Below are 11,986 nucleotides of genomic sequence, written 5' to 3'. Positions count from 1 at the left end.
TTACAATTGAACAGACCACTGGTCATGCAACGTTTTGAATACAGATATCCATTGTACTGACATTCTGTCCTATTTTGAGAAAGTGCTGCCAACCTCAACATTGGTTCAGGCTTCCATGGATCAATTATACTGCAGCAGTGGCAAGTTTGATTTCTCTTGGCAAATAAGATATAGCTTAGTGTTACGAGACAACATGTTTTTCTCTGCAAAAAGAAAATTCAACTAAATCTGGTGTACTATTACTTTCTAGGACTTTTTTCTGACGTGCCAGGCATTTCAAGATACTACTATTTTATTGAGACATATAGGACCATATGCAGACCACAGTTTACCCAACTGTAGTACACTACCATGTCCATCTATGCCACTACTCTCAATCTAAAAATTAAAAACTTGCAATTTCATTGAATGTAATTCAATTTTAAATTAAGATATATTAATGGCATCCCTAAATCTTGCAGAACCACATTTTAAGCCAATATATATTATAAGGTCAGGTTAAAAAAAACTCCAACATACTGTATTTAGACCGCATATGTGGAACCAAATAGGTACACTTTGCTAATACTGGGTAGATTGGGTCCCCTCCTGCATTCAGAACTGACTTTTTCATGGCATAAATTCAACAATGTGCTAGAAACATTTCTCTGTGATATTGGTCCATATTAACATGATCCCATCATGCAGTTTCTGCAAATTTGTCGGCTGCACAACTATGATGCGAATCTCCTGTTCCACCACATTCCAAAGGTGCTCTATTGGATTGAGATCTAGTGACTGTGGAGGCCTTTTGAGTACACTGAACTTGTTGCCATGTTCAAAAAACCAGCTTGAGATGATTTCAGCTTTGTGACATGGTGCGTTATATATAAGATGGGTACACTGTGGTGATAAAGGAATTGACGTGGTCAGCAACAATACTCAGTTAGACTGTGGCGTTTAAATGATGCTGAATTGGTACTAAGGGACTCTAAGTGTGCAAGGAAAATATCCTCTACACCATTACACCACCACCATGTGCCTGAACTGTTGATACAAGGCAGGATGGAAACATGCGTTTATGTTGTGTATGCCAAATTCCCTTTGCTACCTTCTGAATGTTGCAGCAGACTCATCAGACCAGGTAACATTTTTTTCAGTCTTCTATTGTCCAATTATTTGAGCCCATGCCCACTGTTGCCTCAGTTTCCTGTTCTTAGCTGACAGGAGTGGCACCCAATGTGGTCTTCTGCTGTTGTAGGCCTTCTAATTCAAGGTTCAACATGTTGTACATTCAAAGATGCTCTTCTACATACTTCAGTCGTAACCTGTGGTTATTTGAGCTACTTTTGCCTTCTATCAGCTCAAACCAGTCTGGCCATTCTCCTCTGGCCTTTGCTGTTAACAAAGCATTGTCTACAAGAGAACTGCAACTCTCTTTTTCAGACCTTTCTCTGTAAACCCTTGAAATGGTTGTTCGTGAAAAGTAGATCAGCAGTTTCTGAATACATTTTTGTTTTGTAATGCCATCTCGCACTGATGGTTGTTTATGGATGTTCTCCTTAAATGTTAAGCATCACTTAGTCATTCGCATGCTCAATTCTGTCTCTTTCATACTCAGTAATACAAGAAATAAATTGCACAATTCCCATCAAAACCACATTTTTATAGCAGTCATGAAAAGGTTCATTCAAATTTGGATGAACAAAACATGGGTGAAATCCATTCCAATTATCTACACCTCTGCTATTGTGTCCTGTCCATGTCCTTGGTAGTCCTGTTATTTTGCATCTCATTAGCACAAAAGCACTTAATAGTCTTAGCAGGAGAGATTTGTAACCTATTGTGGATGACCTTCCCCTAAGCCAAGTGCACAATTTGCACATCTTGGTCACAGTTTTTTTTATCCACATTGTGGATTCTTCTCTCTATTTCCCTTCATCTTCTTATGTTACAGTATATAAAACTGATGTTTTCAGTTTGCAGCTCGAGCAATATTTTGTAATAACACAATGCCAATGAACCAAAAAGACCAATTATTAAATTAATGATTGTTATCAATACATTTCATTATGTCTTTGGATTTTTGTCTTAATGTTGGATATATTAAATCTCTTGCTCAAAGGTTAATTCGTAGATTTAAGGACAGTTTCTGTCATCTCATTGAAGGATGGGTTCTCTCTTCATGAGAGTTCACCAGAACTAAACTGTTGTTTATATGGCATGACCCCATACTGAATCCCTCAGCCCACCTCTGTAATTCTGCACACTGTGCTCAAAAGAGATAATAGACTAACCCAGCCCAGTGATACAGAGGACCAGAACAGCAATAAAAAGACTGTTTAATTTGCCCCCAATTAAATATGACTGTGATATGGCAGCATGCACACATAATTGTGTGAATCAGGGACAGTTATCTCAATGGGAGAAAGATGCCCTTGGTCTGGTTGGTTGACAGTAGCCTCTCTATCTCTTCCTTCTTATTTCTAGATTCCTTCCCTCTGGCATCGACAATAAAATGTTTTTGAGATGTTCCCTAATTGCAGACTTCACATACCAGTTTGACTGAAACAAGATTTCAGTTATATGGACATGAATAATAACATCAGTGCCCGTGAGGTTAAAGTCCTAATGCTCAACATTAGTGCAGTTTTTAAATAGTGGAGTGTTCAAAGGATAAGAAGAAGCTATGCTAAGGGTTTTAGATTAATCTCTCTGGAAACTATTTTGTAATTTTTCAATTGTGTTGATACCATGCTCAACACTCTTTCTTGTATTCATATACAGTACAAATATTCTGAATACAGTTAAGGTGAAATATGCCTCCGCTTTCAACAGAAACCTCTTTACACCACTGCAGGATGGAAATAGATCAATATATCCAATGGTTTATTTTCAATTTCATGCTTTTCTGGTTCCATCATAATGTGTCAGTCGGTGATAAATCCCAGCCCTAACTACTGCAGTGTCAACAGGATTTGCTGACTGAATCCTCGCTGTCATTCTCACATTATAAATATATTCAGCATCCAAAAATATCCTACATGTGCTAATCAGGGTCATGACTTAAGTGTAAATGTGACGGATTGAGAAAGTCTTGCAGGTTTATTTTCATTCAGTGAGCTGTGACTTTGACAAAAGTGATTGTGAGGTGATATACAATTCAACTGACGATGTATATTAGTGAGTCCTGCAAGTACCTGCTTTACTATTAATAATCAAAAATATTGCAATAGTCTAACACTATAACACATATGCATACGGTACACTTTACACTCTCATGGAATTACTTGATAGGCTTGCAAGATTATTTTTGAATACATGCTGGTGTAAGAGACTCATTTAAATGCAAACAAGCTGATTCATTGCTTTCTCTTCCCTCAAGTATGCATGTTTTAGGCAAAGAAGCACAACTAAGTTATTCACACCCTTGGGACATAAACAGACTTCAAAAGGAAAGCATGATTTACTCGGCCATTTCCAACAGAACCAAAATGAAACAGAAAAGACAACATTTGTGTTGAATTGCATCGAAACATCGCATTTTTTCCTCAATATACTATTATATTTTTAGTCTGCATGGAAAAAAACCTCTATAGCACTTGGAATGACCCTTTCAATTATTTCTCCGAAGAACCAAAACAATCTTGTTGGGACAATGTGGCAACCCATCAGATAATAGTTAATTAAAAGTTAATCAGCATAACCATTAGCATCTCTCTGTGTCCTGGATTCTGACTGCTGAGGAGTCCTCAGCTGACTAAAGTGACCCTGCCTTTCTGATGGAATGAATAAAAATGGGCCCTGACCCAAGGCCAAACATTATGATGATTAGCCTGACAAGTTGAATTCCTCCCTAGAGGTCCCTAATACAACCGCAATTAAACTGTCCCAGTGTCTGGACAACCCCAGGCGAACCGGACTCTCCGGTCTTCAGTTTATCACAGCTCATCATCATGTGTGCGTGATCATGCCTATTTTCATCCTTGGACATTTTAATTTCACACACTTCAGTTTTTGCTGTTAAAATCCAGTCTTTGATTCATGAGATATCTAACGCACCAGTGGAGAATCTTCATTAGAAGTGCATCTTACCGCAACTTTTCATTTTGAATTGTCGTCTGTTCCACAGAGTAGTTAAAGATGACCATGAAATAGAAATAACAGTATTATATGCGGAGGGTGTAAAGTGGATTTTTAATTTCTGTGATTGCAAGGGCACTGTAAAGCCCCCCCCCCCCCCCCCCCAACCACCCCACCCCCCAGCTTTAACCTCCTCCCACAAACTTTTTATATTACATATCACTGTATGCCCACAAATGCCCCTATATTGCAACACTTACAGTGAAAGGAAATTATACTCTTCATTCTTGTCCACTATAGACATATGTGGACAATAATGATTGGACATGGAAACATAAAATGGGAAGATCATTTACATTTTAATCCAATCAAAGAGGACATTGTCAGACAAATCAAATGCATACACCTATAGACACACGCAGGTAACAAGCCAGTCAAGATTTGCCAGCCAGATTTGAAAGTTCACATGAATTGGTACTTGTTCATGTGAAAGTTCTCCTGTATTAGTTCATTCATGATGTTACATTGAAAGGACAGGTGTTTCCTTTTTGAAAAAAGACTATCAAGGTCCTCCTAAAGTTTACTTAGGCTGTTGTAGGCTAGGAAGGACATTTTCATAGCCTCAAGCCATGGTCCCACTTCTGAATTGAATCTGGCAGCCCTGGCAAGAACCAATCCTTTATAAAATACCCCAACCAAATATTTTCTGCAAGGAAACTAAACAGCAGCTCTTCTCTCTATCTTCCACTCTGCTGAATTAAGTGTTTGACTTTATTGTTTTATTCACCACTGTGGCTCAATTTTATATTATGCCAAGGAGTTTTAATAAAACCAGTTTGGGGTAAGCACTGATGCATTTTGTAGAAATGTATTTTCTTTCATATCGACATCTGCAACCAACTCACTCCTCAGAAACTGTTTTTAAGACTACAAGAGCGCAGGGGAGTGAGATGGAGAATGAAAGGAGAGAGAGAGTACAGACATTATAAAAAGAGGAAAACACCAAAACAGTATCAGTACAAAAATAACTGCAGGACCTTAACAAATAGGGAGGGTTAGTGAATCCTTAAATCGGTGGTTTCTTTTTACCCCCTGAGGCTTAGTAAGACCCAAAAGTAGTAAGCTGGAAAAGAAACAGATACCTTGACAACTAAAAGAAATATATTTATTATTTAAACAGAGACAGTTTTTTTGTTTTGTTTTTTTTTAATTCAAATTGTTATTTAATACAGTATGTGCCCAGTCTCACAATGATTGAGATTTTTTCAAAACAGAACCATGTGTACACAGTTTTATACTTCCAAGGCCTAAAAAGGTATTTGTTCGTATACAGTCAAACAATCAAACACACCAGTCCAAAATGTCCTGGTGTTCAACTGACTTTAGATCTGTTAACTGTGAAGGCAATAGCATATATGATTAACATCATTTTCTTACCATTCAGTCATCCCATGCTCCCTGTATTGACGTGTCTGCATTCATTATGTTTTCCAGTCATTTATTCATGTTTTTCTTCTAATTTGTTACCTGTCCATATATTGTGCTGAAATTGATACCCTATTATTATTGAAATATGATGTTCTGAAGAAATTCCAGTTTTAAATTGTGCCCCATCAGTCATTCTAGCACAGTGGTTGTATTGTTGGGGTTTGGAGTATTTAGGGAAATGAAAGGTCATTTGTTTACCATTGAGTGTTATGGCACTTTAACCCTTGAAAGTCCCTGCTCAAGAGGAAAATCATTAAAACCCAATTTGTATTCTCTGCACCGCTGCACCGCAAACAATGCAGTAAAATGGTAAACAACAACACTTCTTTCAGCTTGATTTTTAATAACAATATAATGGCATTCAATTTAGCACTTTTTCATACTTCAGTTTTGGTTCATGTATCTTTCTGTGGCTAATATAACCAAACCATTATGTAATTAATATCTAAAGACCAATGGGCAGGAATATAACAGATATTGGTTTAACCTATCACTCTGCACTGACTTATCTCATTTCATCATTGTGTGTAGAACTGCTCAGAGGAGGATGCTGTGCTTTGCATTGTAATATCCTTTCACAGTAATTGGTATTCTGCCTGAGCCTGGGAATAATGCAGTCCTCACTGTCTCATTCTGACCACTACCCTCTGACCAGTCTATAATGCACTAAAAAACGGAAAAATATGTACACAGATCAGTTTTGCCCTATCAATTGCAGTTCTAAACACACTATAATACTTTAATCAGCTTCGATAATGTTATTACCCTCAGCTTTGCCTCCTCCCTTCATCCCATCATCGTCTAAACACCTGGTGACCCCGCACTGATGAAACCACTCTAAATGGGATTCAGTCACCCTGACCCTGAAGGCCGCAGTCTGTAATTAATCACTCAATGTTGTGAAACACAAACAACCTGTTAATGCCCATTAGGAGTTTAAACATGGCTCCTCATGACCATGTGCAGTCGAGATGTTGCTTTGTACGCCGCTGTAAATCTGTGTTTATGAAACTGCAATTTTATGAGTTCAGTTCTTAATGTTTCTATTATTCTAAAGTCATGTTGTGTGGGTGATACGACTTATAAAACCACTGATTATTATTTACTTTTAAGAGGTTATAATTAACTATAACTATAATTCATTATTTATAATTTATTATTATTATATTATTAATATTATTATTATGTGGCTGTTTTTTCTTAACTTTTACTCCCTTTATTTTTTTACTTGTGCTAACTGTATCCATCTATGCTACTCAAAATTGCTATAACTTGACATGTAAGTGGTGTTATACATGCTCATAAAAAATTGTGAGGACACAATCATAATTACTGTTATATGTAATGACATTTTCAATCAATAACATGAATCCATCTATCATTTGCTGACAAAAAAATGACATATACACTGTACAGTACTTCTAATCATGTAATATGGTAGTGTGTATCACACTGCCGTATAGGTAAATAAGGCTTTAAATGTTCTTTATTAAAACAGGTTCTCTGAGCTAACCTATTTTGCAAGTAAAAAGATAAACATGCTGACTGTCAAGTGAACAACAAATGCAATCGTTTTCTTTCTAACATCACATATGTATGGCAAGCAAGAGTCAAGTGAAATGGAATAAAACTGTCAAACTCTTTATGCTGCACAATGAACCAAAAGTAATAAAGCGGCACCCATGGGACTGTGTCCATACATTTATTCATCTCTGAAGTATGAAAAAAAGGATAAATACACAGATCAAAAGAGCATCTGTATGCCAGAGATGGGGACATGGGCAATTCGCAAGCACAGTTCAACAACGCTGAACACATGCTCACTTATTCAGTGGCACATGTAGACACAGTACTTACGCATATGTAAACAAGTTATATAATGCCTTGGGCACAAGCCACATTTCACATTTTACACTTAACAGGCCATGTTGAAAGGAGTCAAACAGGTCATCCGAAACATCATTAGAGGCCAATTTCTAAGAATCCATATGATTTCCTGCATTTGACCAATTACACACGTGTGTAGGCAGCACTGAGGCAGAGACAGGGACAGGCATTAAGATTGGCAAACTTTGATTTCTGCCTCTTGTGGCAACTACTGCTGTAGTCAAGCTTCACAGATGTCAGCCTCTTGATTAATGTTCCCATTGGCTCCCTTATTGCTGTGAGCTACTTTTTTCAGAATCCAGGTGCAGAAAAAAACATCAACAAAAGGTAGCCATCCAGTGAGCAGCTGAGCATTAACGAGTGTGTGATGGTAAATAAAATAGTAACAAGTGTTTGTTTCTTTTTTCAGTAAAAGCAGTGTCACAGAGGTTGATTGGGAGTGGTTAAACTAAATGATATTTCACAATATTTCACATTACTTGGGCTAAAAATGAAACAGTGTTAATTGCATTGTTTAATTAATTATCAAACGTTGGCAAACAAAAGAAGGGAAACTTTGAGAATTACTAATCATGAGATTTTTAGAGTCTGACTGGAAGGACATTCAAAATGAGTTCTGCCAAACTAGTCTTCTGTTTTAGTGAAAAAACAAAGTACTAACAGTACTAACCTCTGGGTAAACAAGAGTGCATCTAATGAGAGAGAATCTGATGATGTATGTTTACTTGAACTGAGTGGGAATGTATGCTGCATGGAAAAACTAATTATGCTGTTATATTTTGAAGTTCCTTGGAGCCTCTAACCACAAATATATAGAAATATAAAAATAACATGCATAATATAATGACTCACACATGACAACATTCTCCAGGGTGAATAATAGTAAGAGTTGAATTGTTTAGCTTGTATTTCACTGATATAAAGATGCCAGGCAGTTAATTAGACAGTACTGCAAGTAACGCCATTCAGATGAACCAGCCAAATAAGGGGGCAGAGGGGGGTAATATGGCCATACAGTAAAGACAGCAAAAGAAGGCTTGAAGTGGTGGAAAGTAGTAGAGGTGGGTGATAATAATGATGATGTTGTGTGTGTGTGTGTGTGTGTGTGTGTGTGTGTGTGTGTGTGTGTGTGTGTGTGTGTGTGTGTGTGTGTGTGTGTGTGTTTGTGTGATTGGCTGCTGGAGAAAAAGTGGGGAGCAGACAAGCAGAGGCTGAATGCGGTGGGAAGGTCTGATTAGATCCTAGGTTCTAGTTTGTGTGGCTAAATTACTGTGTGTGTGTGTTTGTGTGTGTGTGTGTGCACGCATGTGTGTATTTGATGGCATGTGGTGAAGATGGAGTGAGGCTATAAACCAGGTGGCTGTGACTGTTGGAAGGTTTTAATATATGAGGGAGAGCCTGGAAGACAACAGGGAGCTTAGACAGGCGGTATTAAAAGAGGTGGGGCTTGGATGACAAGACAAAGTTAGAGAGAGAAAAAAAAAAGTTGAGTGTGCCACAGTGCTTAGTGTTTCCATGTATTGATATTGATGACATTGATACACGTGTTGAAAATGATCACTTGTGTTGTGTGTTATAGCAATAAGAAAATTCAGCTCTGGCAGTTTGGTGGTGGTGGTGGGGTGAGCAGCCACTTACATTAGGGGATGTTGTTTTTTATATACAAGCACATAATGAATATGTAGGCTATAATCTAGAGATGAAAAACAAGTTAAATGTAAATAGCAAAAATAATTAAAATAAACACTTTGGAGCTAATATATCCAGCTCATTATTTATAAATCAAATTTTTAATTTTTTCTGTTGTGTGCAAGTTAAAATCAAAATGAAAATCTGTTTTTGTCAGCTGCATTATTTTTATGGTAATCATGACATTGCATAACATGTTGATGGTAATTACAGTAAATGGCATTTTTAATGGTCTAACTGATGCCCAAATCCACCAGCAGGATAGTGAGCAGGTTGATCATCCCTTAAAATAAATGAGCCAGGTTCAGTCTGGGGTCACTATTCTGTTTCCTCATATCTGGCTGCTCTGAAAACAGTATTGTAATGCTTTTCCTCCAGGGATTCATAAGGCATCACAGTCCTATTAATGCCGTATAATGTAACAATAATAATTCTAAGTTCATTTTGGGTGAGGAAGAGCCCACAGAATGTCCCCGGGACACTTGGCGAGGTTTGGGCACAGGCAGGAAATGCAAACGGAGAAGGATGTGAAGAGTACTGTGGGATTTAGGAGCTGAGGGAGAGGTGAATGGAAGCAGGAAGTGAGTGGAGGGAAGTAGAAAAGAACAAGTGGGAAGGAAGAAGGTTGAAAGGGAGTGTGTGTGAAGGGAGGGGGACAGAAGGAGAGATGGAGGGAGAGGGAGAGGTAGGGGTGTTGAAAGGCGGACATCGTTGGCACGGCATTGCTATGTGTCCTGGCACAGCTCCGTGATGGAGCAGTACACCTGCTCTCAGTCCAGTCCCTGTGGATCGACAGGCAGACTGTCATCTCTCACACACGCACCAATCTTATGCATTACATACACACATATACACACAGAAGCTATCATATTTTCGTAATGTTTTCTGAGGCCATGGAAATAGTGTTTTTATTTTTTTGACCTGAGCTTGTTCTTTTCTTTTTCTTTTGTTTTTATTGGTAATGATGAAAAAAAATCACTAGAAATCTAATGTATAATGTAGAGATACAAATATATCACATATGCATCTTCACATACACACACATACTGTACACACGACAACTGTGCAGTCAAGCAGATCCATCCTTTGTTACATGACTGTGTTCTCAGCTCTGTGAATAAGACTGCGTTTATGCATACAAATGTGTTCACACTAACAGAGGTTCACAGTAGCCTCATATGACAGCATTAGTGGGTCTGATAAGGACTGTTATGTAACGCAGTATTTTGAGTTCACATAGATACGAGCAAAACCAACCGATTTCAGAGGATTTGGGAGGATTTAAATTGAGAAACAATAAGAGGAACCCAATTTAAGAATTGCACCTAATCATGGCTTAGTTAACAAATTATTTAAGATTGAGCCATTTGAAAATATTCACAGTCATCAAGCAGATATAAACCAAGTCGTAATGAGGACTATTTTTGGATATGAAAGGAATTGGGAGCTCATGCATAAATCTCTTAAGTGGTTAAACTTCTGAGCATCTAATAAAATATTGCAGATCTAAATGATTAGTGAATCCTTTATTCAGGGATATTCTAATCACAGTGGCCAAGGTGTTCCCTTTTGTTCCTACTCCTGACAACTTGGTTCAAAGCATTCTTTGATTCCCTTACTGTTTTAACAAAAAACCCAAATGAATATTTAAAAGCAGTGAATAGCCTGATGTCTGATCACATTCCCTTTCTATCAACAATAAAACACATCTAAGTTGACCCCTCTTGCCCCAGTAGTGAAAGAATAATTTACAAAAATTCAACTGTTAAATTAGCGTCAGCACTCATAAACTCACTGGTTCTTGCACTGTTGGTTAAGACCTGTCATACAGCTTTTCAAAACCGTATTAAATATCAAATAATAATTGTAATTTGGTGAATTAAACAGAATATTTAAAAAAAAATATGCCCATGCAGAGACACAGCGTTATTGCTAAACATGCACAATGATAAGAAGTAACCAGTTACAGTAATCATTGTGAATTAAGCTAATTAGATCACTAGTACATATTTACTGTATATTCTAACTGATCCACATTAAATAGCACATAGGATTTATTTATATGAACCAGGTCCAAAATGTATTAAGGAGATGTTTTAAAGGTTTTAACATTTCCTCATTGATATGAAGACATGCAGCACAATGCAGTAGAATCTAATAATCTATTCCCTCTGGGGAGTTTATGTTTTAATAGGAATTTTCTATCATATATTGTTTTACATTTGTTCTCATACGGATGATGTCATGCTCTGTATGCTGCATAGGAGATATAAAAAACAACAGCAAAATGGTTTATCAGAAAGAATTTGACTTTGATTGCATCCCCTGACCCTAATGCCTCTCCTTTCAATAAGTAAAAGGAGTAACACTCCTTTGTAGTGCTTTGATGGCCTCCCCCCTTGCGCCAAGCCAGGGAAAATGACCATTGTGGACACAGGTTGTTGACCAAAGGCAATCTCCCCATCGTGGCCAAATAGCCCACAGAGATGTAAACATTACATGGAAGAATGGCCTACTGATCGACCTCAGAGATTGCAAAGTGAAGGTCAATGGTTTGTCCAGCAGCCTATCAGAGGATTGTGAGTGTGACTGCACGAATGTGTATGTGTCAGAGTGGGGGGCGCATGCGATTGGAGTGGGTTGGTGGGGGACAACAGTGGTAAATTGAACCACCCAGTTTCAAAAAGGACTTAAAAGTGACTGTCACAAAGGATGAGCTTGATCTCTTCACTGCCGCCACACCTTTTCGAATGTGCATCCTCATTCACACACACACACACACACACACACACACACACACACACACACACACACACACACACACACACACACACATGCATGCACATACACATGCACACAC

This window comes from Scomber scombrus, chromosome 14, assembly GCF_963691925.1.
Source record: "Scomber scombrus chromosome 14, fScoSco1.1, whole genome shotgun sequence".
NCBI classification, from domain to species: domain Eukaryota; kingdom Metazoa; phylum Chordata; class Actinopteri; order Scombriformes; family Scombridae; genus Scomber; species Scomber scombrus.
This window is presented reverse-complemented; position numbering follows the sequence as displayed.